This window comes from Crocodylus siamensis, chromosome 11, assembly GCF_052110815.1.
Source record: "Crocodylus siamensis isolate JL-2025a chromosome 11, ASM5211081v1, whole genome shotgun sequence".
NCBI lineage: Eukaryota > Metazoa > Chordata > Crocodylia > Crocodylidae > Crocodylus > Crocodylus siamensis.
In genome coordinates, this window is record NC_143405.1 from 47,647,338 (window position 1) to 47,675,242 (window position 27,905).

Here is a 27,905-nt window from a genome sequence, read left to right on the forward strand (position 1 = left end):
AACATCCCTCCTTCCTTCTCAATAGCCACCAGTACTTTGACAGAACTCTAGGAATCTGGCATTCTGAATTATTTGTCTTGGAAAATATCCACTAGCAAGAGTGATTCTTTGGAAAGACATTGCAAATCTAAAAAGCTACTAGCTGAAACCATGAAATGACCCTCTCCACGCAAAAGGTGACTCTTCCAGTAACACATGTTTTTTTTTTAATTTCCTGGAAGGCCCAGTTTTCAGTAAAGAGTGAGTTCTTCTGAAGTTGTGAGCCTATTCAGTTTAACTCAGATGTTCTTAAGAATCCTTTACTGATGAGTCTTAATGTTTCCATACTTTAGATTGTAACTATCTACCAAGTAAAGTGGCCTAGCAAAGCATCTTTAAAGCTTGTAGCCATAATGCAGGGGTGTGCAAAATGCAGCCCCCAGGCCAAACGTGGCCAGCCAGGCGATTCTATCTGGCCCACGGGGCACCTAAAAAATTTAGAAAATTAATATTTATCTGCCCCTGGCTGCCTGTCATGTGGCCCTTGATGGCTTGCCAAAATTCAGTAAGCAGTCCTCCACCTGAAATAATTGCCTGCCCCTGCCATAATGGGTGCTGAAAGCTTTCCTGATGGAGGACTCCTTTAAGATGAAACTGTGACCACTACCAAAAACATCATGGACATCTCCCTTGATATTGTTTGGCAACCAAAAACAGGAGACTGAGGGAAGCTGAGAATTAGCCTGTTGCACTCACTCACTCACACACACACACACTCTCACTCACTCACTCACACACACACAAATATTATGGGACAGAGACCTTGGTTCTTTTTGTGGTTCTAAGACCGAGGGAGAATTTTCAGTGATGGATGTGGGTGTTGGCCAGGCCATTGCATTGGTAGTCACAACTGTATATAGTGTTGGTTTAGCATTGTGGGTCTGCTTACTTTAATTCAGTCTCAAAGGGAGCCAGCCTCTCAAGAAGGTCCATATCCCCTCCTTTAAAAAAGTTACCAAGATCCACATAATTAGGTTCCCTCATACAAAAAAAATAATGATAATTATTTACATAAATAAATCCTCTCCCCATCAGAAGCCTGGGAAGAACATTGTTGGGGTGTGTGGCAGACCAATATGTGCTGTTGCACCTGTGGAAACTCAGAAGCCATGCATCACATGACACTTCCTAACCCCTCTTGGGTCAGGTCCACTTTACTGACGGGAAACAGAGGCTAAGTGACAAGTTGAAGGTTACAAAAAGATACTGTCTGAGCTAAAAAAAACTTAAAAGCCCTGTTTTATACTCCTTCACTCAAAGCAGACTATGCTCCTTCCATTTCACCTTGGCTTTCAGCCATTGGTTATTTCTGCTATTTCATCTGTCTATGATTTTAAGTAATTCTGTAAGGTATTTGTAGTCCCTTTAACTGGGATAAAGTAGATGTGGAAAGAGCCAACTCATGTATTTCCTTCCCATCACCCTCTACCAGTTTAAGATCATACCATATATTCCCCACTACTTCCTCCTTCCCCCTTTTGAATGACTTGGCAATGAGAGACTTCACTATTTAGTTTAGAAAGCTATTTTGTTCGTAATAGTTCTTGCTGGTATACTGGAAAGCATCTCTGCTGGCATTCTTGAATGGAGACACTTAGCTCTGATTTTTTGTTCTATACTCTATGCTAGATCTTGTCATTTAAACCCACCCCCCAAGTTGACGCACAGCAAAGGAGCCTCGGGGCACATGTCTAGACTAATCGCTGGAAAAGCTAGTACAAACCTGGGTAAATTTATTCCTACAAGAGAAATATATGGCAGCTGCTTGTGGTGCTGCAGTTGGGGGCACTCAAGAAAATGGGGAAGAACAATCTGTGTGCACATAACAATAGCGCAGACCTTAGTTGCAGCTGTACGGTCTCTCTCAGTCAGTCAGTGCAGTCTGCTAACTGCTGGCATAAATATAGTAACAGACTGCGACTGTTTAATTTTAGAAATCAAAACTATCGAGTGATTAAGTTAGTCATCCTTCCTCAATTCAGGACCAATACAACCAGTACCAGAGGCAGTGGTCACAACCACTGTGGTTTGTGTGCGAGTGTGCCTGTGTGTAAGCAGTGACTGTCAGACACTGCTGCACTTTCCCCAGTGTAGCTCTTCAGACAAAAGTAGAATTCCTAAAAGGTACCTTAAATAGCAAATATGTGCTGGGGCGAGGGTGGGGGGAGGAAAGAGCATGTACGAGCATATACTACGGTATGCCACTGTGAGAACATGTGTTTGATATTTGTGGGAGGAGAGTTTCTGATAGGAATTAGTTTTCAAGATCAGGGATTAGCCATATTCTGCACTGGGAAAGTTGTTAGGATTCTGAGGTTGGAACTTTATTAGAAAATGTTAAAAATTGCTCGCCTATATATGTGCTTGCAGGTGTGTGTGGGGGGGGAGAGTTTTAATTAGAGAGATTCCCAGACAGCCACTCTAATTAAAATGGCTCAGTGTCATGTGTATTAAGCTGCCCCCCACCACCTGTGTTTCACAAAGCCATGGAAGTGCTTTAAGTAAAGTTCAACTGATGAGGTTTGGTTAAATGCCCCGGCAGCCATTTTGAAATGCAGAAGGGCTCAATACATGTGACACTGACCATAGGTGACTGGTAGAGAGGCACAGGGGTAGGGCACATGCCCCCAGACAGGGCCGTCCCTGCCGCTGACGCCACCAGCGGCATCTGCAGATGCTCACCAGCTCCATCCCTGCCGCCGCCAGCTTCTGCAGAGACTCAGGAGGCACCAGTGCCCATGGTAGGGCAACATTACATTCTAATTAGAGCATGGAACAGACTTGATTGAGTCTGCTCTGACATGTTGGAGCACGTCTACAGGCAGCCATTGTGCTTATTCACATGGTTTTGTACTGTTGCAAGACAATATAGGATCCCATACTTGGTAGCCACATAGGCATGTAGTTGGCATATGTTGGCATAATCTAAAACACGTTGCGAGTCATGCCGGCTATGTTAGCCTGGAATAAAGAAGCTCTGATAACATGTTATGACAGGAAGAGCGGTAAGACCCCAGGCCATGGTAACTGCATCAGTATATAGCTGTAAGACAGTAAGACATTCTAGACAACGGTTTTAGTATGTGGTGTACAATTGATGGGGCGGAAATTATCAAAGACATTAACGATCTTTGTAGGTCTTGTGTTGTTTGTGTGGGGGGCGGGAAAGCATTCAGTTTATCCCCTTACTATCAGTTCTGGTGGGTGCGCTCAGCTGACTGCCTTCGCAGGCCATCGCTGGTATGATGTGCTTGACACAGATGTCTTCTGACCATCAAATGGTACTGGATACACTGCAGGCTCACAAGATGCTGTCCTCGCTCAGGTCCTACGCTTCAAGTGCCTCAATGATACCTGCACAGTTGTATCATACCCCTTCGACACCAGGGTATCAGCTAATGGCCTGTATTTTGACAGCTTTCACTCCCAGGCTTTGCAGGACAGGCAAAGAGAGAGCCATGTGGCATTGACCACTGCACTAATCCTAACCAAGTCATCTCTAGCAGCAGCCAATCCAGTTCTACTGTACTGTGCTAAAAGAGCCTTAACCTCTGAAAGCAATACATATTCAAATGAATACAATACAATGGTTCCAGAAGTACAATGACTTTGTGACTTTGGATGCCTCAGCTTGGCTCCTTGCAAATATTCACCAACATTACGAGGCCACGACATGATTCATAGTTTCTTTTCAGGAGATATTTAGGGCTGGTTGAAATATCTGAGAGCACTGCAGGTCTGGATTGAGGTGGAGATGGGAGTGGAGCTCCATTGCCAGAACAGTCATGAATCTAAGGCTGCAGTACTAGATGGGTTGTGGCAAGGACTGAGATAGATTTTGTGTTTAGATGCTACTCAGATCCTGACTACAATACCCCACTGGCAGCTCATTTAGTTTTTCTGTACTAAATGAGGGTTGTTTTAATGGTAGCATCTTGCACACTTACAACAGAGACCTTGCTGCCTCAAAGAGAAAACAGTTTGCTTCACAGAGCTCATTGCTTATCCTCAGAAGCAGCACCAGTTGCATCAGGAGGGCTGAAAAACCTATCAGTATCTTTCCCTTCCAGTGAAAACCAGTGAAGGAAAAAAGCAAACAAGTCATGGAGGGATTTTCTGTTTCTCTAGACAAACACGCTAAGAGCAGTTCAAAAGAGGCTAATTAAATTCCAAAATCCCTGTGCAAATACATTAATAATGATTTTGAAATGAGCAGTTAACCAAGGAAGTTTTCAAGGTGGGAAACGTTTGATATAGAAGTATGAGAGAAAGGGGGAAGAGGGGGGAGGAAGAGCTGTACAGCATGGACATACACAAGAGAAAGGCTTTCACCGTGTATCCACTGCATGCAGGTGTACAAGCACGGGTGCACAATACTTCTGTCAGAGGCAGCAGAGAAAAGATATTGCCTTACTACTTACTGTTGAGAAGACAAGCACGGCAGAAATGCTAGAGCTGCAGAGTGAGTGGTCATTACAAGGTCCCTGATTTGTCAAAATGACTCTCACAGATTTAGAGATCAGTTTAGCTACCAACAGAACCAGGACTAAGCAGTTAGTACCAGCATGGTGCGGAAATTTCTACAAGCTGAACTAACTCCCTCTTCACCTACAACTACAAGAACAACTGGCACAGTCTTCAACAGAAACATAACAGGTAAATGTGAAGCAGGATTACTCAATAACTGTCTAGACCTTTATGCTGGATGCTTCATACCTCTGCACCTTCTGATACAATTAAAATGGGTCTAAAATGCTTCTCTTCTGACCTGGCCAGAGAATCAGGCACTTGTACATGATGCATGCTGGACTTGCAGCAAATCTGTGAGGAATAAATCATATGTACATGGGGAGGGGGGGAAAGCAATTTTAGTTAATTATATGTTCCCCACTACCACAGTATCTGGGCACCACACAACCTGAAATGCATACCCATGTTTGGACCACATGCTTACCATGTTCAGCAGAAGTACTGCCAAACAGGCACTGTTCCACTTTGTGTGGGTTAGCCTCCTGAAGGGAAGGTATTGAAAGTGCAGCAAAGTAAGGCAATACTATCATCCTAAGTGCAAAAATGGAGAACTGAGGTACAGAGAAAATAAGTGATCTATCCCCAGGAGACTGTGGCAGAGCTAGGGATTGGACCCATGTCTCAGAAGCTGTTGGCTACACCCTAAACAGCAGGGCATCTTCTCTCAAGCAGCTCGCTCACTGCTCATGTCCTTGTTCTCTCTCAGCATTATCTGATGCGGATGAATTTGAATTATTTCTTCAAGTAAGACTTTGAGACACCAATTAATGTACTCACTGAAAATCCCAATGTATCCCAGAGGGTATATTGACCCCTTTACTTTTAAGGCCCATCATTTTATATATATAAAAAAATCAAGGTTTGCTTGGGGGGGGTCATAAGGTATATTTTCTACAACTTTATTGTTGCTGAATACCTATGAAAGCATCTTCTTCCAAAGAAATTACATGATTTGTGTTTTGCTCATAAATCCTTACTGCATTTCACCATGCATGAAAGTTATTTTGACAGTTACTTTTCTCCAATCTTCTGGTACCGCTATCAACAAGAGTGGTCAATGGTTTAAATTTGTTAGCTGATTTCTTTAACTCCCTAGCAGACTATCCCAACAGCTTGGGCTTTTTGTGTGTATAATTAAAGATGTCTCTTAGTATTCTCATATTCTCAATCAGTTGCTTTCTGTTGGAAAGAATAGCTTCAGGCTGACTTCTCTAATTGAAATCTCTGTTTTCTGGATCATAAAACTGTCTTCTACATAACTTAAGATCTTCTTTGATGATGCATGAGAGGCTATATTTGTTATTCAACAGATATCCAAGACGGTTAAAATCCGGCATTAGTATAAGATCTTGTAGTTTCAAATACGAGAGTCCATCTAGCAATTGTTACAGTGACCACATTATTTGTAAGATACTGAAAAATGGGAATTAGTAACAGAAAAACAAAATATGATCAAGGACTTTGCTGCAGGAAAATTTAGGAGAAAAGATTAAAAAGGAAGAAAGCAGCTCAGCTTAGTCGAATAAAGGTGTGCTAACAATAAAGATGCAAGCACGAAGAGAGAGAATTTTTTATGGCTGTCCAAAAAGTTACCAAGGCAAGCTTCCTGGTAGTGAAATGCATTATGCTGTGGTGTATTCTTCCAAGGGAAATGATGGAAATCCTCTGGAGCACATAAACACAAGCCAGGACAAACAGCAGGTATAAGGTCTCCAGTGTGATCTGAGGTGTGACAGCAACATACTTTTAACAGAGCTAACTTGGGTTGTAATGGCAATGAAGACATAGCAACATACACTTCAGTTCAGGTGAGTGTCCAGGTAAATAGCATGGTCCCAAGTGGGTGGTCTTATACAGTCCATTCTGAAGCCTATGCCATTACCCCCCTTCAGTGAAACAAAAAGCCATAATAAAAACAGGCTAGAGTAGAATATCTAAAAACATTCAATGCCTTCAGGACCAGGGTGATAAATACACCTAAATAGTCTGAACTCAGGCTGGTTTACTTGGTGGAGTACTGGTTTTGAATGTGGCCAACTAGGAGGGTCCTGCTGTACCAGGGTTTAGAGACGCTCAACAGAAAGGGCCTGGTTGTTTCATGGAAATTTCATCAGTAACGTGGGGTGGTCAGGAGAGGTCCATGACACCAGGAACTTTGGAAGGTCTGTCACTGAAGAAAACAGTCCAAATGAAACTTTTGCACTCTTGATCTCTCGTGCCATAGATGATGTTGCCATTCTTACTCTCCTCTTAGGGAAGATTCCTCAAATAGGAGAAAGGAACTATTTGACTATACCTTGAGTAGCTGTAGAATGATGCATGGGCATGACTAATGGAGGATCTTGACAACAGTACTGATAATATCCACCTCTTCTGACAGATGTTTGCTGGGTATTATACAAGTGCTCTGAGAGCAAGGGAGGCATTCCTTGCTAATGGATGGGAGCAGGAGTTATGCACATTTGGTGAATATTTTGAACAGCCCAGTTAGAAGTCTCTATGAAATGATGCATCACTCAGGAACACAGAATAAACAATGCACTGGGCTCAAATGTCAGAACTAAGGGCACCTGTGTAGTATATGCTTTTTTACAAAGCATTTATCAAGTTTATTCCACACACAGTCTTGTGAACATGTGCTAGTTCAAAGATTAATTCTGCTTGATCTACGCACTTTATCACATATGCTGTTTTACCACAACTTCCATGTGGCTGGTGATCCAGCCCTGTCTCATACTGCTTGTTTTAACACTGGGACAGATATTTGGATAGAGATTCTGTATATTTCAATGAAAGGTCCAAAAATGATTAAACCAAAAGTGTTCTCAGACTTTTTAAAAATCAGAATCTAAGAATGCACCATTAGCAGCGGCAGTAGCGACCCCTCATGAACAAGGATGATCACTCCCACAGGTCAAGTAAAGGGTTGTAAATTAGTTTGTTGATGGCTAAGAAGGCTGATTCTACAGCTGCTGCACCTCTTGCAAACACCACAGATGGTGGTTAAAGGCAGGGTTGGGCCAGAGATTTCTTGGTCTCATTTCCTTTCCTTCCGTTTCTGTCATTTTTCTACCTTCAGGGCCAGATGGTTTTCCTCAAAGTAAGATGCATCTTCTCTCACAAGGTGTCACCATACAGCCCTGTCCACCACCCAATTTGCGGTGTCAGTGCCACACTTCCTAATGTTCACCTTGACAGTGTCCTTGAAGCATTTCCTTTGGCCCCGTGTGTCCTCTGTCCTTGGCTAAGTTGGGAGTATAGCAGTTGTTCTAGTAAACATGCATCAGGCATGTGCGGTGCCCTGTCCACTGGAGCTGATATTGAATAATCAATGCTCCCATGCTGGTAGCATCAGTGAGGACATTGGCGTTTGTGCAATGATCCTCCCACTTTATGACAAGAATCTTCCATAGGTAGCGTTAGCGAAGGCATTCCAGGCTTTTCAGACCTGTAGGTCACCCAACCTTCACAGCCATAGAGAAGTATTGGCATTACCACAGCTTTATCTATAGTATGAGCTTTGTTCAAGTCCTGATGCCATGATTGTTGAGCATGTGATAATTCAGTCTTCCAAAGACAGAGCTGGCACATTGGATCCTGTACTGGATATCATTAATATTAGCCTTCTTTGGGAAATGGCTGCCAAGATGTGCAGTGTTCAACATTCTCCAGTTCCTGCCCATCAATGAGCATCTTTGCCAGGAAAGTTAACTGGCCTGGAGCAGGCTGGTGAAGCACCTTTGTTTTTCCAGTGTTAAGGGTCAGTCTCAGGCACTGGTATGCTTGAAAGAAGCAATTAAGGGACATTTGTAGGTCCTCCTCCATATGTGCAATGAAAGCACAACCATCAGCTTACTGAAGTTCCACAATCAAAGCTGACTAACTTTGGTTTTGGCACAGAGACAGGAGAGATGGAAAAGGTTCCTGTCCATCCTGTACTTAATGCCAATACCATGTGGCAGATGGTCACAGATGAGCATCTTGATGACCACAAGAAACATAAATTAATATTGGTGCAATCATGCATCCCTGCTTGATGCCAGTTTGAATGCCAAAGGGTTCTGTAGTGAAGCCATTACATAGGATGGAGGAAGTAATCTGGTTACGAAGGAGTCTTAGGATGGGGATATATTTCCCTGGTTAGCCAAACTTCAATAGGATCTTCCATAGAGCCTCATGGTTAACAGAGTCAAAGGCTTTGATCAAACAAAGGCCATATACAGTTCCTGGTATTGTTCTCAGCATTTTTCCTGGATCTGTCAATAGTGTAACTAGGGATGGGTGAGTGGGGCACCGGTCCCAGGCATTAACTGAAATACTCTAAAAATCATGATAGTCCTGTGCTGCAGGACTAACAAGTGGGTATAGGGATACCAACAGGAGCAGCAGCTGGAAGTGGGCAAACAACAACCCCCTTTGACAGCAGCAGCAGCTAGTGTCCACAGTTTAGGGAAGAATGACCATCCTCTTCTGCTCCCTTCCTTTCCCCCCACCACACACCAGCTCTCCAGCACCAAGCACAACCCCCCCAATCACATGATCCACAACAAAAAAAATTAGTTGGTGTATGTAAAGCACCTTATCATAAAATACATTAACTTGAAACAAAGATAAAATATAAGGACGTGCTCTCTTAAAACAGCCAGTGTCATCAACAGGCAGTACTTCCTGAAAAAGACATGGTAGACCATCTTACTTGGGTATGATTGTCTAGAAGCGTCAGAGCAAGGAATTGTAGTCCAAGCGATATTCCCAACCTGGAATGGCATGTCATCTTCAGCAAATAAAGTAACTGGATTGGAGTTTGGACTCCTGTGCTCTTAATTCCAACTCTGCCACTGACCTATTGTGTGACCTTGAGCAAGGTGCTTAACTATGCTGTGCTTCAGCTTCCCCACCTTTAACATGAGATAAATACTACTTCCTTACACGTGTGTATGTTGGAAATGCATGTGCATAAAGTGCTTTCAGATCCTTGGCGGTAAGATGCCAGAAAAGCCAAGTAACACTACTGTAAGGTGGCATAAGCTAGTCCTAAAGCATACTAAGATCTTTGGCTCCTGCGTGTGAATTTTTTCCAGCACTCCATGAGTTCTTCTGCACAGCAAAGTTAAAGTGTGTGAGAGGAAGGGAGACGTCCCCATTTGATTGGCTGTGACTAGCTGCAATTAAAAACTATAATTTATTACCCTGGATTACGAGTATAATTTCAATGCAGAGAATTAAGGTTTTCTTCTGAGATGGAAATAAAGATTAATTTTTAATTTCCTTTCTCATTGCACATTTAAGAGCAATGGACTCCGCAGAAAACTACAGGTCAAAATAGTTTTATGGGGGAATGACAATGTTCCATTGCCGAATAATTTAATGCTCTTGCTGCCTTTTTAATATTTGACTGCAGCTCCCTCATGTGAGACGACGGCAGCAGAAGCTGTGTGCACGCTGCAGCAGGTTAGGTCAACGTGACTTTGAGGCAACAGAAAGTTCCACTGTTCATTACTCGGGTGAGTTTCAGGGTTTCCCTTCATGGTGTGAGCTGTCTTTAATGAGAAAGGCAGAGACAGTCCTTACAAAGCAGGCAAGCAACAAGGCCTGGGTCATGGGGAAGAGAAAAGGGGAGAACTGATTCATGTCCATCCACTGCCTCAAGGAGCAGATTTTCCTAAGGTTAGCAGCTCCGTTTGCTGCATAAGTTAAAGTAAAACTGGATGACACCGCCAAAGGCCCCATATTTGACCCTTTAAAATCTGCTGAAGGAGGAAATGTTGTCATAGTTCTAAAATGGTTTACATCATTGCCTCAGTACCAAGAAATTAACAAACACAAAACAGCCATGCTAATGACTTGGATCCAGTTAATTGAATAATCTCACATTGGCAGCAATCTGCACTGGATGACCTAATGCTAGGGCCTTACCATATCCAGCATTTATGATTTATTTGCAACTTATGATAATTGGTACCTCAGGTTATAAATGGGATTAGATGTTTAACTACAGCAACTGCTGCTCACATGGGGGTCAAATTGATGACTGTTTAGGGTCAGGGAGGAATTATCCCCTCAAGGCGCATTAGCAGAAACACTGGGGTAAAGCGTGTATCTTATCACTCAGACTTGAGTGTATCCTAGGAAGTCAACTCTTAAGGAGCTACTGAAGGGCCTCAAATCCTTGTATCCCCTCTGTTTTAAGTATGAAACTGCCAGATGGATGAAAACAATCATCCTGGGCAGATATATAACAGGAATGATACTGTGCCTTGTACAGCAATCTGTCAGGCCAAGATCTCAAAGCACTTTCAAATACATTAGTGTAGTTACTTGCCCCACTCATTTTCAGTGTGTTCTATGGAAGCCATTCTTCCTGAATATCTCAGCCACCTGCAGTTTCTATGGAGAACATTAGCAAAATTCAACACCTAGTTCAATGTAAAGCTCTGCTACCTTAGGTCTGTCCTGCTCAGTCAGTAGAATAATGCTACATATTTTGATTCTGCATGAAACTGCAATTTCAAGAAGGAATTAATCCCCATTTGGTCTGCAAGCGAGCATTAAACACAGCCTACTGCGTCTCTGAACATGCATCTCACCCTACATCTACAGTTCAGGAAAGTCTGCTAAGGGGGACATATCAATATGAGGAATGGCAGATTGCACAACTGATACTCTCTTTTGGAAAATATGTTTAAGCTGTTTCTCTTTTACATCTGGTGTTCTCTGGATTGAAATATTAGGATATCTATACCCACACACACCTCCAAATACTGTTTTGCTTCTTTGTTTGTTTTAAATGTGATTTCATCTTTATTGGCTCCCAAAAATCAACATGACCAGTATTTTTCTATCATTTTTCAATGGTTAAGTTGATTAGGCCTCAAAATAGCCCAAAGAAGAAAGCTACAAACCAACCCCATGGCTCTACAGTTGGATGGATTGAAAACAAAACAGTAAGTATCATAATGCCCCTTTGTAAATCCATGGTGCATCTACACCTTGAATACTGTGTCATTTTGGTCCCCATTCCTCAAAAAGGATATAGAAGAACCAGGGGAGGTAAAGAGAAGAGCAACAAGGATGATCAGTGGCATAGAGGGGTTTCCATATGAGGAAAGACTAAAGAGGCTGAGCCTATTCAGCCTCTTCCTGAGGGGGAATATGAGAAGGGTTTACAAAATACTAAGTGGCAATGAAAAAGTGAATAGGAATTTATTATTTACTCTCTCACACACTATAAGAACTAGGAGTCATAAAATGAAACTAGTAGGTGGTAAGTTTAAAACTAACAAGAGGATGCTTCGTTTCGCCCAGCAAGTAATTAAAGTGTGGAACTCATCGCCATAAGATGCTGTGGAAGCTGGCAGTTTAACCAGATTCAAAAAGGGATTGGATACATTCTTGGCAGAAAGGACATCAGTAGCTACTGAACATAGGAGTGAGGGATACAGCCTCTCAGTTAGAACTTCCTGGGCCTTCAATGCTGGAGGCGAGTGGGAGAGGAGTGGGGGAGGGGCCCTGATCATACTCTGCTCTCTCTCCCTTTCAGCTTCCCCTCTGCCTGTGTGACAAAGGATATTGGGCAAGATGGACTTTTGGTCTGACCCAGTAAACAGCAATTCTTATGTTCTTATGAAGGATTTCAAGAGAAAGGGAAACAGATGTTAGTGTGCATGAAATCAGCATGCCATGCCACTTCAGTAACCCAAGTTTTTGACCTCCCACAATTCTGTGTATGGGCCTGTCTCCTTACCTACAAACCAGAGCTTCTCTAGGGTGTGAATAGTTATTAATATAGTTTCCTGCCTGCCTCAGGGTGCCAGGGGAAGGTGTTTCTTGCAATATTTCTATTCTGACCAGGAGGAAGTCTTGCCCAGCTGAGGAAGTTCATGCATTTTACAAAGGTTTTATGACTTTTGCATCCTTCTTCAGATTATAACCCTTCCAGGTTTGCCTGTCATAATACAAAGGGGAAAAATACAATGGAAATTAATTGAATTCCTGGAGATACTGCTTCCCTATGTCCCTGGCTTTTCTACTGTGCAACTCTCTCTTACATGGACTTACCACCAGTGAAGTATCTGGCAACCAGAACAGTTCTTAACCACTTACTGCATATCTGCTCATACCACCTCGGGCTAGGATCCCATCAGATCTCTTAAACTAAAGCAAGATTAGTAATTAAATTAGAAAGCCTCCATGGAAAACCCACAAACTGCAGGATATGGTGTTCATGATACGGTAAGGACCTCTCTTTCTCCAGAGTCAGGGTTGAAGCAAACCACCAGCATGAGGATACGGGGCACTGTTGCCTGAGGTGCTGTGCTTAAGGTGAGATTTTAAAGACAGGGCCTAACCACTTGTGGTTGTTCAAGCCCTCACAATGCTTGCTAATGTAGGGGTGTTAATTGCTACTCTGGCTGATTTCCAGCTGGAATATTTATTATATCCTGCCACCTCTCTAAATTCCCTGTGCAGTTTCATGTTGACTATGGAATTTTCCTTTGCTGTCTACCGTATGGTTATGTCACATTGCTGCACACTGTTAATCAGCCATTGTGTTTTTCTCTTCATGTGGCCACACTTCAGTACCAGGTGAAGCCTTTCCTTCATACAAAGAGCCTTATCCTGACAAGGTTCTGAGTTTCTGCAAAGCAAATCCCATTGACTTCAATGGAGAACTGCAGGTGTTTTAGTTCTCACACTGGGTGAGACATTGACTGTGCAGTAGTTGAATAATACCATGTAGTAGCACATCACAGCACAGACAGTGCTACTATGCTACTGTGCAGTAGCATCACTTAAAATACGTTTGCTGGCACTACTGTGCAGTAACTCTGGTTACTGCGCATTTATTTAGTATTTGATTGTGCAAGTACTAAATACATGCACAATAACCACTGTGCAGTAGTGTCTTGTGTAAACATCCTCACTGGGTAAAGTTTCCAAGTAATCAGCCATAACTCTATTTAAGAGCTTAGGCCCCAGTTTACACCAGATTTTCAAAATTTTGTCATGCTAGGAACTGCTGAGTGCTGAATACATGGCCACAATTTCCACGAAACAGTATGCTGAGAAGTTTTGAAAATATGGACCCAAGCTTGAGGATGAAAAGAGATACTGGATCACAAGTTCTATGGTGAATCTTTCTCACAGTCCTTCAACTCTAATTTAGCTTCCAGTAACCAACCACTGGTATAACCATCGCCTGAGTACAAAGTCTGGTATGCAACTCCGGAAACGAAGCTTAGATGCTTGTCTTATCTGAATAAACTCAGTGACTGAATACACTGCTTAGAAAAGCGTGAGTAACTCTGACAAAGCAACTGCCGACTCCTTATCATGGTCTCCAAAAGACTGAACAGAAGCATCAGACTTATCTTTCATGAGATGTTCAGCACCCTGAGTCTGCCTGACCGATTAGCTTTAACTTGCTGTTTCATTGGAGTTTTGCCATCTTGTTTTTCAGTGAACACTGCATGCTTGCCACTTCCTGAGCTGTTGGGTGCAGCCTCATTTGACGATGGTATCAGTCTGTGTTTCTGGAAAATGGGATGGTTTCCACGCAGGATTCTCTCACCACTTCAGCCTTTGTGATAACCATGACAAATGATCATTTTAATTTCCCAGGCACAGGCTGGACTGTGGGAGGATTGTACTGAAATGGAGCATGACCTAATTTCAGGCTAGGTACAGGTACTCAAAAAGCCTGAGGCTATATTGATCCAAATTACACAGTTTTCTGTAAGCGGCATAGCTTAGATAGGTAGTGAACAGAGCACACATTTGCCCTTTGGTTGGTGGGGGGCAAATCATAGACCAGATTCTACCATTTTTAAACCAGTTTGTGTGGTCCAAACTTCTGTTCTGTTGCAGGTACAAACCAATTTTGTGTGCCGAACTTCTGTTGTTACAGGTATAGACTAGTGATCAAAAAAATGTAAAAGTGTAATGTCTGTAAAAAAGGGTAAGAGCATAATGTCTGTAAAAAAACCAAAAGTGTAATGTCTGTACCTGGCCTCAGTGTCATAAGTGAATTACAGAGGGCTCCTTCACTCAGTACGCCTCCAGATCCTCCCTTACCAATACAGCTCCTCTGTACCAGGTTCCCCAGCAGGCTGCACACCAGATTCTGATATGCAAAGGAGTTCCAGGTCTTGCAGTCAGACAAGAATTTGGTATGCTCCACAGTGTACTTAGATCAGTGTTTGCAGACCCTAGATGCCCAGTGTTGCTTTAAAGAATTGTGGGAGTGGACCAGAAGTTATTCTTAGGGTTGGGAGAAAAATGCAGTTAAGGAAGAAGAACTGCACAGGGCTGGAGGCTAGAAAGCTAATAGTTAATGAGAGGAATGAGGTTTGTGCACCGTGGCCCATGAACCAATAGGTTCCTTCCTAACCTGGCCCCACTATCTTACCCACCACCTGCCACATTCTGCTCTTCCCGCTCAACCCACCAAAATATTCCCACGTTCTCTGGAAAAGTATCTCGGTGGACTCTCCAACCTACCAAAAACACCTTGTACTCAACAGGCAGCAAACAGCCCTAATTACATTTTGTTTAATTCCCTAGTTGCACTCTGAGCAACAGCTTTTGCCAAGGAATAGCAAAACTATCTTGATCATCAATGGTGCATCCCACATGCATCTACTTCTGTGTCTGTCAGTCCTCCTTATTCTGGCCACCTGCTTTCTGACAAGTTACAAAGAGTGGGCAGCTCAGCATTGGTCTGACAGCTTCCACTAAAGCCAGTGAGAAAATGTGTAGTGATTTCAGGAAAAGACTTAGTCTCCTTGTGAACACTTCACAAAATTGGATCCATAAAGACTATTATCACAAAGATGGAAACTTTGCTTCCAGAGCATAAGAGATTGATTTGATGCCACAAGTGGCCTAGCCCTAGGAAGGAGTCCATTGCATGCCAACAACAAATTAGACACCATGGGCCACTTATTCATATAGAGTAGTTCTCTTGAACCAAATGTTATTAGTCCTAGATTAGTCTGTTATTAAACATGAATTCAGGCACCAGACTGGTTCAATGATACTGGAGTTCAGCTAATATGATACTGGAGTTCGGCTTGGACTTGGCTGTATAAACCTGGCTCTGGGTTAGATCCATCTCTAACAAGAGGCTGTTTTCAGTCCTGTTTAGGATGTGGTCAAAGTACAAAACCTCATTCCCCACACTCCAGTTTTAATTCCCAAGCTGGCCCCCTGAGATTTTCAACATTCAAGATGGAAGAAATTTAAATCACAAGAGTCCTACTGACCCTTGAATGTGGGTTTTGATTCACTTTCTTAAATGACATGCTCAACTATTGTTTGACCCAGGTCAGAACCCTTCTTCCTGAGACCATCTCTCTATGCTAAATTAAAATGTGGTCTCTCTTTCATTGACCACATGATCAATCAGCTCAACTAACTACACCAAATGACAAGCAGATATAAACCAGTACATCTCACTTTAAGAACAGTATATCAATTTAACAATCACTTAACTAATAACCATATTCCTATTCATAGGGTGCCCTGTACTCAAAAGGCTTATGGCAAAAAAAAATCATGAGGTGCAGCAGCACAACAGCACATAGTGCCCTACTGAGAGGAAAAAATGACATCCTTCCTCACAAGATGTTACTTTCTGAGTTCAGATCGGGCATGAAGAAGCAAGGTAAAAACACTGAAAGTGAATGGGCTCAAGGACAAGGTCAGAGCAATAGTATTACCTGCCTCCTGAGGGCAATGCAGGTTTTCTTGTTTATCATTAAGCTGCTTAATCTTAGAGAGGCAGCCTGGTCTCATGGCTAGACTGGGAGCCGGAAGACTTGAGATCAATTCCCTGCTCTGCCAGTGATTTGCAGCCAGGCCTTGGAAAAGTCACTTCACCTATTGGTACCTTTGTTTCCCCTCTGCTACTTGCCTGCTTTGTGTATGTTTGCCTCAGATGGCAAGTTATTTTTCACAAGGACTGCCTCTCAACAGGTGTTTGTCTAGTGCCTTGCACAATGGAGCTCAATATAATTTAAGGTCTCTAGGCACTGCTATAATACAAATGTTCAATATTAATAAATTAACATTAACTTACTGTTCAAATAGCTCTATTCATTTAAAGTCTCTCTTCTGAAAATGTAAATAACAAACATGAGAAACTGTAAAAATCTGGGGCTGAATTAACAACAGATGATGTTTACAGAGCGGGTTAGACCGTGAAGCTGGACGCAGCTCAGCATCCTTTACCAGATGCATCCTACCAATCCAGCACCCCCCTGCTTTGCTGAACTTAATGCACAGCTGAGACTGGAGCAGGGCTTACAGCTGACAGAGAAACACAAACACCTCAGCTCCTTTTACCCTTGGAGGCTTTGCATACTGAACAGGTTGTGGAGTGACAAACTTGCTGAACCCATGCATTGGGAGTTGGCCTCAGTCCAGGCAGGTAAGATTACAAGGGTGAGAGGGGAGTTTAGGCTCTATGATGCATTCAGTCCTAAGCCCCTCTGATAAGGAAGCCAATACGACATCCAAAATTAGTGCCATTTGGGGGTGCCTTTTCTGTGGGGGGGAGGAGGCTGGGTGGAGAGAGGAAGGCTATGGATTTGGACACTTGCTTAGGGCTGGATTAACCCTTTAGAGGGCCCTCGGCAAACAAACTTGTGGGTCAGGCAAGACCCACCCCCCTCCGGGCTGCCACCCACAGGGTTGCAGCATCAGGAAGGCTGGCACAAGGGAGAGGAGGGGAAGGGAGGTGGATGGGACGATTCTCGCCAATGCCGCAGATGGAAAGACCGGGTCCCCCCACAGCTCAGGGCCCGAGGCATGTGCCTAGTTTGCCTATGCATTAATCTGGCCCTGTACTCGCTAGGAACTGAGCAAAGAGTCTTACAAAAGCATTTCTCAGAGGAACCACCAGTTAAGTAAGCTGTTACTTGTCCCCAAGGCCAGCTTGTAATGGAGTGACCTAGAGAAAAGAAAAAAAAAAGCTTCTAACTCCCAATCCTTTGATTCAGCCAGCAACCCAAGACGAGCATTTCAGAGCATCTGACACCATGTTGCATGGTAGCATTTTTTGTAGTGAGGGACAGGAAAGAGGCTGCGCAGCAGTTGCAAGGACATGAAATGTTGCTTTGGGAAGAGGGGGTGGTCTTTAACTGAAAACGCTGACAAAAAAGCAAACCCTTAAAGCAAATGTAGATAATTCCCCACACAGGCCTCAAAATGACTAAGGGCACCTCACAACAAGAGACTGAAAAGGCACTTTACCACAGTCCAGCCCCAGACAACGTAAGTTTGAGAAAAGGGCACTTTGTTTTTTAATGTTTTCCTGCTTCAGGCACTGAATGAAGAAATGAAGAAAAAAACCAACAAAAAACCCAAGCTCTGATGAAAAAGATAAATTCTCAAAAAACAGCAACAGACGCCCAGAGCAGATACCACGGAAAAAACCCCGTGGACAGCTGATTGACGCAGTGATTCAGCTCCACGGATGGTATCTCTAAACCAGAACGCCCCTCCCTGCAACAGTCCCCTTCCCAGCATCGTAGAGCCGTGCAGTCCTCCCCGTCCCGCTCACCTACCCGGTGAATTAGGGCCTGATCCTTCAGATGCTCCTTCACATCAAGGCTCCTTTTAATGTCAGTAATGCAGGCTGGGGTCCTCAGTGTACAGGCTTGCCAAAAAAAAAGTGTTTCATCTCCACTTCCCATACAGTCCCAAGTGGTCCTCACTCCACTGCTGGGGATCTAGCTCCCGTTTTCTGCTTTGCAAATATCTTCTCCCCTCTCTTTTGCCTACGTTCAAGGGGATAGCGGGGCCTGCCAGGTTCAAAGGGGGTGGCCTAAAAGGCAGGAAAAAGTTGTTTTAAAGTCTGTTTTTATCTAATAGGGATTGGCAGCAGCCAGGCAGGGAACGGCCCTGTCAAAAAACTGCCTGTCGTGCTCTCTCCAACTGCCGTTTCATTTTCTAGAACCTTCTTCCTTCCAGGGAACCCCGTGATACCGACTCCCCAACTGGATCCCTGCTTAATCCTACTTTCTTCCATGTACTGATCTCACTGGGACCCACACCTGTCTTACCCATCTCCAATCACTATTTGTCACTCTAGTCGGCTCCCTCAGAAGAACTGAGCTTTAGAGTTGCTGTTAGGGTGGCCATCATAGACGACCATCCAGTTGTCCTTTGTCCTCTATAGATTCAAAACCCAACGCCTTTATGTCCTCTATTTTTCTCTTCAAGAAAAAAATAGAGGACATAAAGGTGTCAGATTTCGTATCCATAGAGGATAGAGGACAACTGGACGGTCCTCTCTGATAGCCACCCTAGTTGCTGTAGGTCAGGCAACCTGTGGGATGCCTCTGGGTTTGTCTGTTCCCTTGCAAATGCATCTTATAAATTTATCATTTCTCACCGTCACCAGACTCATAGCTTCTCAGTCACCTCCAAACTCTTCTCCATGCTTCAGGGCATCATCTCACCAAATACTAGCAGTTGTTCAGTCTTCAGCATCTCTAAAACATATCAGTTCTTCTCCTACTCTGTTACCATGGCCTTGCCTTTGGTTATTTCTGCAGCCTCCTCCGTAAGTTACTTCTTGCCTTCCTCCTCAAATTTCCAGCTTTATGTCTACATTTCCGAGGTCCTGCACAAATCTAAAGCTTTCATCTCTGTTCCCATTTCCTACTTAGTTCTTTTTAACCTCTTTCCACTCACTTTCCATCCAAGGTTCCTGTAGCACCAACTAGCCATCTCCTCTCCCTGCCATCCCTCACACTTGGCATCTCAGTTCTGAACCTAGAAGCATTTCTCCAGCCAGAAATTCTCAAAGCAGATTTCCAAAGTCTTTCAAGTAGCTTGTTAAGCTCCCACCAGCCCCCAACATGTGTTGTCTGAACAGTTTAGTTTTCATATTCTCTGCAAAGTCTTTGGACCGGTAAGGTAATATTCTACTAAGTTTGTTGGTGCTTAATACTTACCCTAATATCCTGAGAAACTGCTCTACTAGATGTTTCCCTGTTATCCTTTGAGTCCTTGTTACTGAACGAGCAACCAATCCAGCATGGGATTATCATCTCAAGTGAAACGCAGTATTCCTGTGTCAAGGCTGTCAAGAATGAAGCCAAGCAGCCTTCCAGGAGACAAATGTCAGATTTTTTCCCCCATGTGCCATTTCAGCAAGCTTTGGTGCTCTGGAAAAGGAGAAAGAATGAAGGTAAGCAAGAGAACATAAGAACACTGAGCAAAATAAAGAGAGGTGGGAGGTGGAAGGGACCTTGCAAAGAGCTCCAACATCTCATGATGTTCAGCTTCCTCGTCTTCTCCAACGTCTTTCCATGATGGGAATAAATGCAAACATTTTCCTGAAAGATGCTGAGCAATTCATCTCCCCGTACAATGACCCTTCCATTATTATTACAAGTCCATGGCTTAATAAGCATGCGATACACAGCATGGCGCCACTGCTTCTATTTGCCTTGTCTCTTCAAACTCGGAAACTCAGTGTCCAGCATCAGCACACATCTACACTGCTGTGATGGCTGTATAATATAGGTTGTACCAAAGACAGCTTTAAATGAGTTCAGGAACTTCTAGCAGCATAACTAGTATCATGGAATTCAGTGTGGCCTACTAACTGCCCAAATACTTACCCAACTTCCCAGGCAGGCCTACAATCTTCACTGAGCTCAATGCTGCTGCAGTTTCATTACCAGCAGTATTAGAGATACCTCACATAAAACCAGTTCAAGTGTGTCTACAATGAGCTGCAGCCTCATCAGTGACTGCAGATTAGGCAGGTGATAGCCCTTCTCAGAGCAAAGAAGTACCATACTGGTTGCCTCTGTTCTTCACTGCATTTTTTGGCCTTGAAGAGAGACGTAGCCAGGGGAGTTTGGGCTTAATTCATTTGAGGAATGTGAAAATGGCACAAGATGAGAGGCAATAACGTTGCGGGGCGGGCGGGGATAGGAAGGGGGGCACCAACCCTAGTTGCCAATTTAGAGCAGGCAGCTCATGGTGAGCCATGTGTGCTATAAGACTGTTTGGCATTTGGTGCCTCCTCTTCCCCCACTTTCTGGTGCTCACCATGCCCCTCCCTCCACCAAAGCTCTTCTTTTCTTATGGCACCAAAATTCCTAGTTATGCCTATTATGACAAGGGAGAAATTTCTCATTGTTTTTACTGCTTTTCTTAATAGTACTCTGTTTAAATAGTGAACTTCATGGTAGAACAAGGCACTGGACTGATAGTCCTAGAGATACCCTCTCTCTTCAGGCCATGGACAGCACAGGCCATGGCAGGCGATAATACCCTTACATATTATTCCTTACCAATAGGCCTCACATATTCCTGCTCCTGGACTCAGATGACCCTGTCTAGGGCTGAGGGAGGATCTCATTCTCCTTGATACTCATTAACACATTAACTCATTATTCTGCTGAGAGGAAACCAGCTCTTCCTTAACAATGAGACTGTATTTCTGTATCACTAATGGCTCAGTCTTGTGAAGTCTGGCCATCCAGTTCCTAAGTGAAAGCACGGAACGGTCCAGTCAGTTTTCTGTGCACTATTCCGGGTTCCTCTGTCTTTCTGTCCTTTCTCTCTCTTTCTGCCTGGACTACTGAGACCCTCATGGTCTGCTGCAAGCAGCTTTACACAATACAAGCCCAAGCCAAGTCATATAAACTAGGGAAAGCTTCTCTAAGCCACAGTCTGCAGAAGAGCTAAATGCCCTTCAGCAAAGAGGCCCCATTCTTCCATGTCTTTCCATTTATCCTTTGCTCTTGCGCTAGCCATGCCCACTGAAGACTAGGACACAAAAATTCTCTGATTTGGGAACCTTGGGCCTTAGTTCTGGTTGTATGTGGCTGGAATCCTACACCTACGTGGAGATCCATGAAGTGACACGACTCCATCTTCCCAGAAGCAGTTTCTGGCTCAGAAGACATAGTGAGTAGTCTCACACAAACCATTTTACGGATTACAACAGGACTGCTCCAGCAAGTAAAGTTACATGTATGTAAAGGGTGGAATTTTCCAAAGTAATAATAGCCAAAATGCTTCCACTCAACCTTCAGTGGAACTAGTCAGGTCAACACAAGTGATATCAAGTTTCCTAGTGTTAGTTGTCTCCCTTCAAGATACAGCTAGGCATAGGATTTGGTAAAAATGTCAGCTTCTGTTGAATTCAAAATTGGAGTTCCTAGCCCTCATGCTTGTGGAGAAAAGCTCAAAATTATGACTGAAGTTCCACTTACATGCACAAGCATGGGAAAATAAGATATTTTTCCCCCTAAAAAAGTCAATTTTTAAGCAAATCACTTGATCTTTACCACACCGGTCATCCTGTTCTAATACATGGGGTTGGCCTGACAGGTTGCCTTGGAAGTCCAGCCATGAGTATTTGCAGAACCAGACCCCCAATTCAGGAGGCATCTTTGAACTTATATAACTGTCTGGGGTCACCTTTAAAAAGTCCCATCACAGAGAGGCTGAAATATAATTTACTACGATTCCTCAACTCCTTAAAACTATTTCACATTGTACAGCCTCCGGGAACAATTTAAGCCCATAAGTAATTCAATAACAACAATAAAAACAATAAACAACTTACTCTTGAACGTAACAATATTCTTCCTGGGTTGGAGAGCAAGCGGCAAAGACTTTACAAAATTGTCAGATTTATGCACCTGCTTATGAGTAGATATTTTGTCCCATATTTCTGCAGTAGGAAAAGAAACCTGAGGTTTTACCTGACAGCTTCTTACAATCCAGCCAGTGTAGGGTATAATACAGTCTTTTTTTCCCCTTGCTTCTCAGATCTCAGGAGCGTATGCCAAAAGACTGTCAACTTGTTAAAAGTACATTAATGCAAATTCCAGAGCTTTCAGTTATGTTTATGCTAATAGAAAGCCTCCCACTCTGTGACAGGCCCTAGTGAAGAGTCAGTAACAGGAAAATTAATTCCAGCTGTTGAAATTGATTTAAAACTTACTTATTCATAATAATAATAATAATAACAACAACAACAACAACAACATGAAAAAGAATTCCTGAAATTAAAAAAAAAGTACTTAAAAAAAAAAGAAAATACGAAAAGCACAAAAAATCATGTTTACTGCATGAAAGCAAAATGGGTTCTCCTGTTGGGAAGAAATCTTCCAAATTGAATCAAGCCTGGTTAGAAGAAAGCTCAGGCTTGTTATCGGGTTGTAAGTGTAGATTAACATGAAAAGAATTAGCTGTGTGTGCAGCTCGGCCTTCCAAAGGAAACACGGGGGGTTTTGTGCACGTACTTTGTTTCTATTCCTTGTATCTCATCCAGCAGCAGGAGGAGCGAATCCCAGCCGCTTTAGGTCAGGTAATATTTTTGAAAAATAACTGTCATGTATCAGGGAAGGCCAAGAATCCTGAATAAAAAGATCATTTGCTTACTTACCAGCACGCACATTCAAGTGCCTTCTCAACCCATTTGGCTGGATTATTTGATTTTTGAGTTCTTTTGATGTTCAGACAAACCATGTTCTGGGACCACATATCCCCAGAGAGTCTGGTGGGGCTCAGAATCAAAATCTAGGTCTAAAGTTAAACTGCCTAACTAGCTTGTAATCCCTAAAATGGGATAACCATTTATTCCAGGAATCTAAATACCCCAGATCTCTTTTTAACCACCGAGGGCACCTACACACCCACCCAATGCCTACTCCAAAGTGCTAATTAGCATGCAACAGAGCAGACTCAATTAATCCAGTCTGCTGAGGTGCTCTAATTAGAACACTTTAGCAGCCTCAGCATCACATGTATTCAGCATCCCCAGGCTTCAAAATGGCAGTGGGGGCACTTCAAGCAACGAGCTTCAGTTAAAGTGCCGCCACCACCATTTTGAAGCATGAGCTGCTGCAGGCACTTTAATTAGGGCAGCTCCCAAGAGCCACCCTAATTAACACCTCCACCACCACCTCCACCCCCAGGAGCATGTGTAAAAACACCCTGATTGGTGAACTGCCTGGCTGACTTGGGCCTATCACTTTATAAGGCCAGATCTTGCAAAGGCCTGAGCACTTGCATTTCCATTGATATAATACATTCTATAATACATTCCTGTAGCCCTTCAACACCTAGCAAGAACGGAGCTCTAGATACTGCACATGCACATGCACACACACACACAATTAAGCCTGGGCAGGTTTCCTGAAATTCCTCAAGGCCAGATTTTCTCTCTATCACTGGGTCAGATTTTCAAAAAAAAAGCTGAGTTCCCACTTGATCACATGATGAGGGGCGACCTTATGAGGTGCTCAGCACCCAGACACTCCTGCTGTGACACCCATGGCTAGAATTCTCCGAAGAGCTCCACCACCCACCCATGCTATGGCCTTTGGATCAGGTCCAGTGCTGTAGCAAGGAAGTTTGGTTCCCAGGGCAAATCTGTAGCAGCAGCTTGCCCTCTTCCCACACACAGATCCAGGGGGCACCCCCACTCCCATGCTTGCCCAGGAGTACATGCAGTGGCAGAAGCCACCCTCCCCCAATCCCAGCACGCCCCCAGATGAGCAGCTCGCTGCTCTATGCTGTGCCTGACCCCAGCTGGGCAGTGCCTGGTGGCGCCCCTTCGCATCAGCACCCGGGGAGGTCACCCTGCTCGATGTCCCCCCCACTTGCTACGGCACTGCTCAGGCCTGACTGAGGTTCCTGAATAGATGCTGAGCTCTTCTGATAGACTGATCCACAGTTCATGCTCATCACCGTGGTATCTAGCTGCTGTTAGAAGAACATCAGCAGCAATTATGTCATCTGATGAAGAGTACATTCTCCATTCACTCCCTAAGGGATTGATCTGAAGCCCACCAAAGTCCATGCAAATCTCTATTGACTTTAATAAGCTCTAAGTGTCAAACTTCTTTCTAACAGGATGTAAAACCCTTGAGCTCCCTAATCCTTCGCTGCTTTCTTGCTGCTGGGGAGGTTAATAGAACAGGCTCCTCCCTTTGCATATACTTGCCTTTTGCCTCCGTTTACAAGGCTGCATATTTTCATGGAGGACTAGGGTGAGTCACGGATTCCACGATTTACACGGGTTTTAAACAACATTTCTGATTTATGACACAGAGGAATTTGCATGTGCGATGGACACGATGGTAAAGAGTTGGACCAATTTCTATTGGGAGCAGCCAAGTTCAATCCATAGTTTGCTTGCGAAGCTAAAAGAGAGCAGGAACTCAGCCATAACACTGGAGGGAAGGACAAAGCTGGGGAGCTCACAAGTGGGCAAGAGGGACTTGAATTCCCACCAGGGGGTTAGGAAGTTTCTTCAAAGTAGGAGTTTGAATTTCCAGAGTTTCCCCCATTAGTTCCAACTATATATGTTCAAACCTACCTACCTAACACTACAGGCCCAACAAAGTGAGGGAACAAAGGTTGTCCAGAGACAAAGCAAAGCCCCTGACACTTGGCCTCTCTATTTATTTATTTATTTACTGGATAGCCATGATCACCCCATGATTTTCCCTGAGACATGCCAGGGTATAAGAGCACTACTCATTTTTAATTGAAGAAACTATGGCTCAAACTGTCAACTGGACTTAAAAGACCACTTAGAACTGTATCTATCATCTATAGTTAATTTATGTGGGTAAATGAAACATCACAAAATAAATGAAAAGTTGATTAGTAAGTGGGGAAAATTACCCTCTGCAAAGACTGAAACATTCATCTAGAGAAGAACAGTTCTGCCAGCCTGGACTCAGAAGGACTTGTCTGTAAAGGTTGAAGTTTAAATGCTAAAAAGTATTTACCTCGCAGTACTATAATGTTGCCCTAAAATGGACCAACGCCCATTGAAATCAATGGGCTGAAACCCATATTCTAAAGGGGCCACGATATGCAAGCTGCCCAGTTTCAGGGATCTGAATTGCCTTAGGCTTCCTTGAAAATCCCAGCTCCAATCCAGTGTTGCCAATCTAAGTGCCAACATATAAGATTACTAACAATGACCATGCTCTTTACCTCTGCCTTCTAGATTCTGAGCCTCTCAGATGTACCTGAGACACATTTCGAGCTTTTCTGTGGAACTATGAAAGCTAGAAATTTACTCTGACTTTTATAAATGAAGCAGGGATTTTCATGTAATCACTTATCTCCTGGAGCTGAGTCCTCAAGAAAAACACCCAAGAGCACAAACCTCACAATAAAATCATGACCGCTGCCAGCACTGACAATCTTTGAGTCATAAATATGATTTTATTAATTTAGTAAAAGTTTGATGAGCACTGAGTGAGAACTGACTGTGGGTTTAGTATCAGTAGCATCTTCCTTTCATAATGACATTTTGACTGATGGCCGATTTAGCAAAGGCTGATTTTTGGCCTGCTAACCTTGTCAATGATGGAGCTCTTATTTGTGCTACACAAACATGGCTGTCTACAGAGACAAAGCCATACATCAGATACAATTATTGAGTGGGCTCCCACAGGAACTACCAGCTACCCAGACCCCGCAGACCTTCCAACAGCAAGACATGTTCCTTTGACTGTACATCACTAAGGTCTATTACCAACACAGCGTACTCACCATTTTACAAGAAACACACTAACATTTTACACATAGTTACCGGGCAGACAGTTTTGCCCCTGAGGAGGGGTTAAGATAAAAAATGAATGATGTGTGACAAACATTAATTATGCCACTTATGCAGTTCTGGAAGGCATTTTGATACCATGGCAATAGTACTGGTGGTGGGAGAACCCATATAGATCAGACTAGAATAACTCATTCATTTTGCAGATTACTAGGTAAGATCACCCCATGATGTAATGTCAGGGCACATTAGCCTACAATTTTTAAAGGAACAACAAGGACACTTTAAATACTTTTTGCACCTCCATACAGGTAGTCTCCAAACTAGGAGATGACCTTCAGTGGGTAAGAAGCTCACAAAACAAACAGGAATTAATTCCATGAAAACACTTCACAGTTTTTGTCTAAAGTTGGATGTTCTGAAGATAAATTTGGACACCAGGTTCCCCATTAGTTTTCTCTGCAGAAAGCATGTGTTACATATTTTTACAAACACACTCTCCCACACATTATTCTCCTTCTGTGACAAAGTGGTGGGCTTTGTAGATGGTGCAGAAAGAAGTAAACTGATCTACTCAGGCTTTAGTAAGCCTTTTGAAACTCCCCCCATGGCATTATAACATTATACATACAACTATTTTAACTGACTGGGAGGAAGTGCCAAGCGGAGCTGCCTTGGGATCTGCCTTGGGTGTGATGTTGTTGAATACCCTCATTAATATCTTGAAGGATGGAACTGAATGCATACTTAGTAAATTTGCAAATGAGCCCAGTCTAAGTCAAGCAGCAGGCACTCTTGAGGACAGGATTATGATTCAAATTGGAGAAATGGTCTGAAATAGGGTCTGAAATAAATTGGATGAAACTCAAGAAAGGCAAGTACCAAGTAGTGTCTTTACCATGGAACAATCAAAAGCTCAAATAGAAATTGAGGGACAACTAGTTAGGCTGACTGAAGAAAAGAACATGGGGATTTTAGTGGACAGAAAGCTGACTATGAGTCATTAGCATAGTGTTGTTGAAAGCTAATAGCATTCAGGGATTTATTAACAGGAGTACCACATGCAAACCAGGGGAAATGAGTCTTCCATTCACACTGGTGTGGCTTTATCTGCATTACACTTCAGGATAGATGTGAACAGATTGATCAATCAATCACTGTGTACACAGGGCACAGGATGGGGAGTAATAAACTAAAATTGAAGCAAGGAAGATTTAGGTTGGATACCAGCAAGAATATTCTAATTATAAGGGTGGTTAAGCATTTAGAGCAGATTACCTAGAGAGGTTGTGGAATCTCCATCATTAGAAATGTTTAAGAGAGGGTTAGACTAATATTTATCTGGAATAGTTTAGGCAGTGGTGATCCTACCTTGAGCAGGGATTGGACTAGACAACATCCTGAAGTCAGTTCTAGGCTTATTTTTCTGTGATTTTATGATATATGGAGAAAAGTGCTATGTAAGAATTAAGTATGATTATAGATAATGCAACAATGTTCAAACCTGATGACAAGCAGCACCAGGATTATGAATGTAGATATATAAGAATCAAGGAAAAAACGTCAAGAGTCTCAAAGTTAGGTTAATTTACACCATTTTCCCCCCACCCCAAAATAAACATCAATAAGATCATAACATCATAGAATCACAGAAAAATTAGGGTTGGAAAGAACTTAGGAGGTCATCTAATGCAACTCCCTGCTCAAAGCAGGACCATCCCCAACTAGATCATAGGGCCTTGTCAAGCAAGGCCTTAAAAATCTCAAAGGATGG

At 43.1% G+C, this 27,905-nt stretch overlaps 1 protein-coding gene across 3 annotated transcripts in view; it reads right to left on the reverse strand.

The window, feature by feature from the left end:
- LOC149855825 (uncharacterized) overlaps positions 1 to 19,676 on the reverse strand; it is a 39,699-nt gene extending 20,023 nt beyond the window's left edge. The window contains exons 1-2 of one of the 3 annotated variants that reach the window (XM_090021945.1): positions 19,533 to 19,676; positions 18,138 to 18,397 (exon numbers count right to left, since the gene is read on the reverse strand). The gene's annotated coding sequence lies outside the window, so the exon portion shown is untranslated. Of the gene's footprint in view, positions 1 to 4,460; positions 4,620 to 18,137; positions 18,398 to 19,532 lie in introns of those variants that run through there. The other 2 variants (XM_090021943.1, XM_090021944.1) reach the window with 2 other exon arrangements.
- Between the last annotated feature and the right edge of the window lie 8,229 nt (positions 19,677 to 27,905).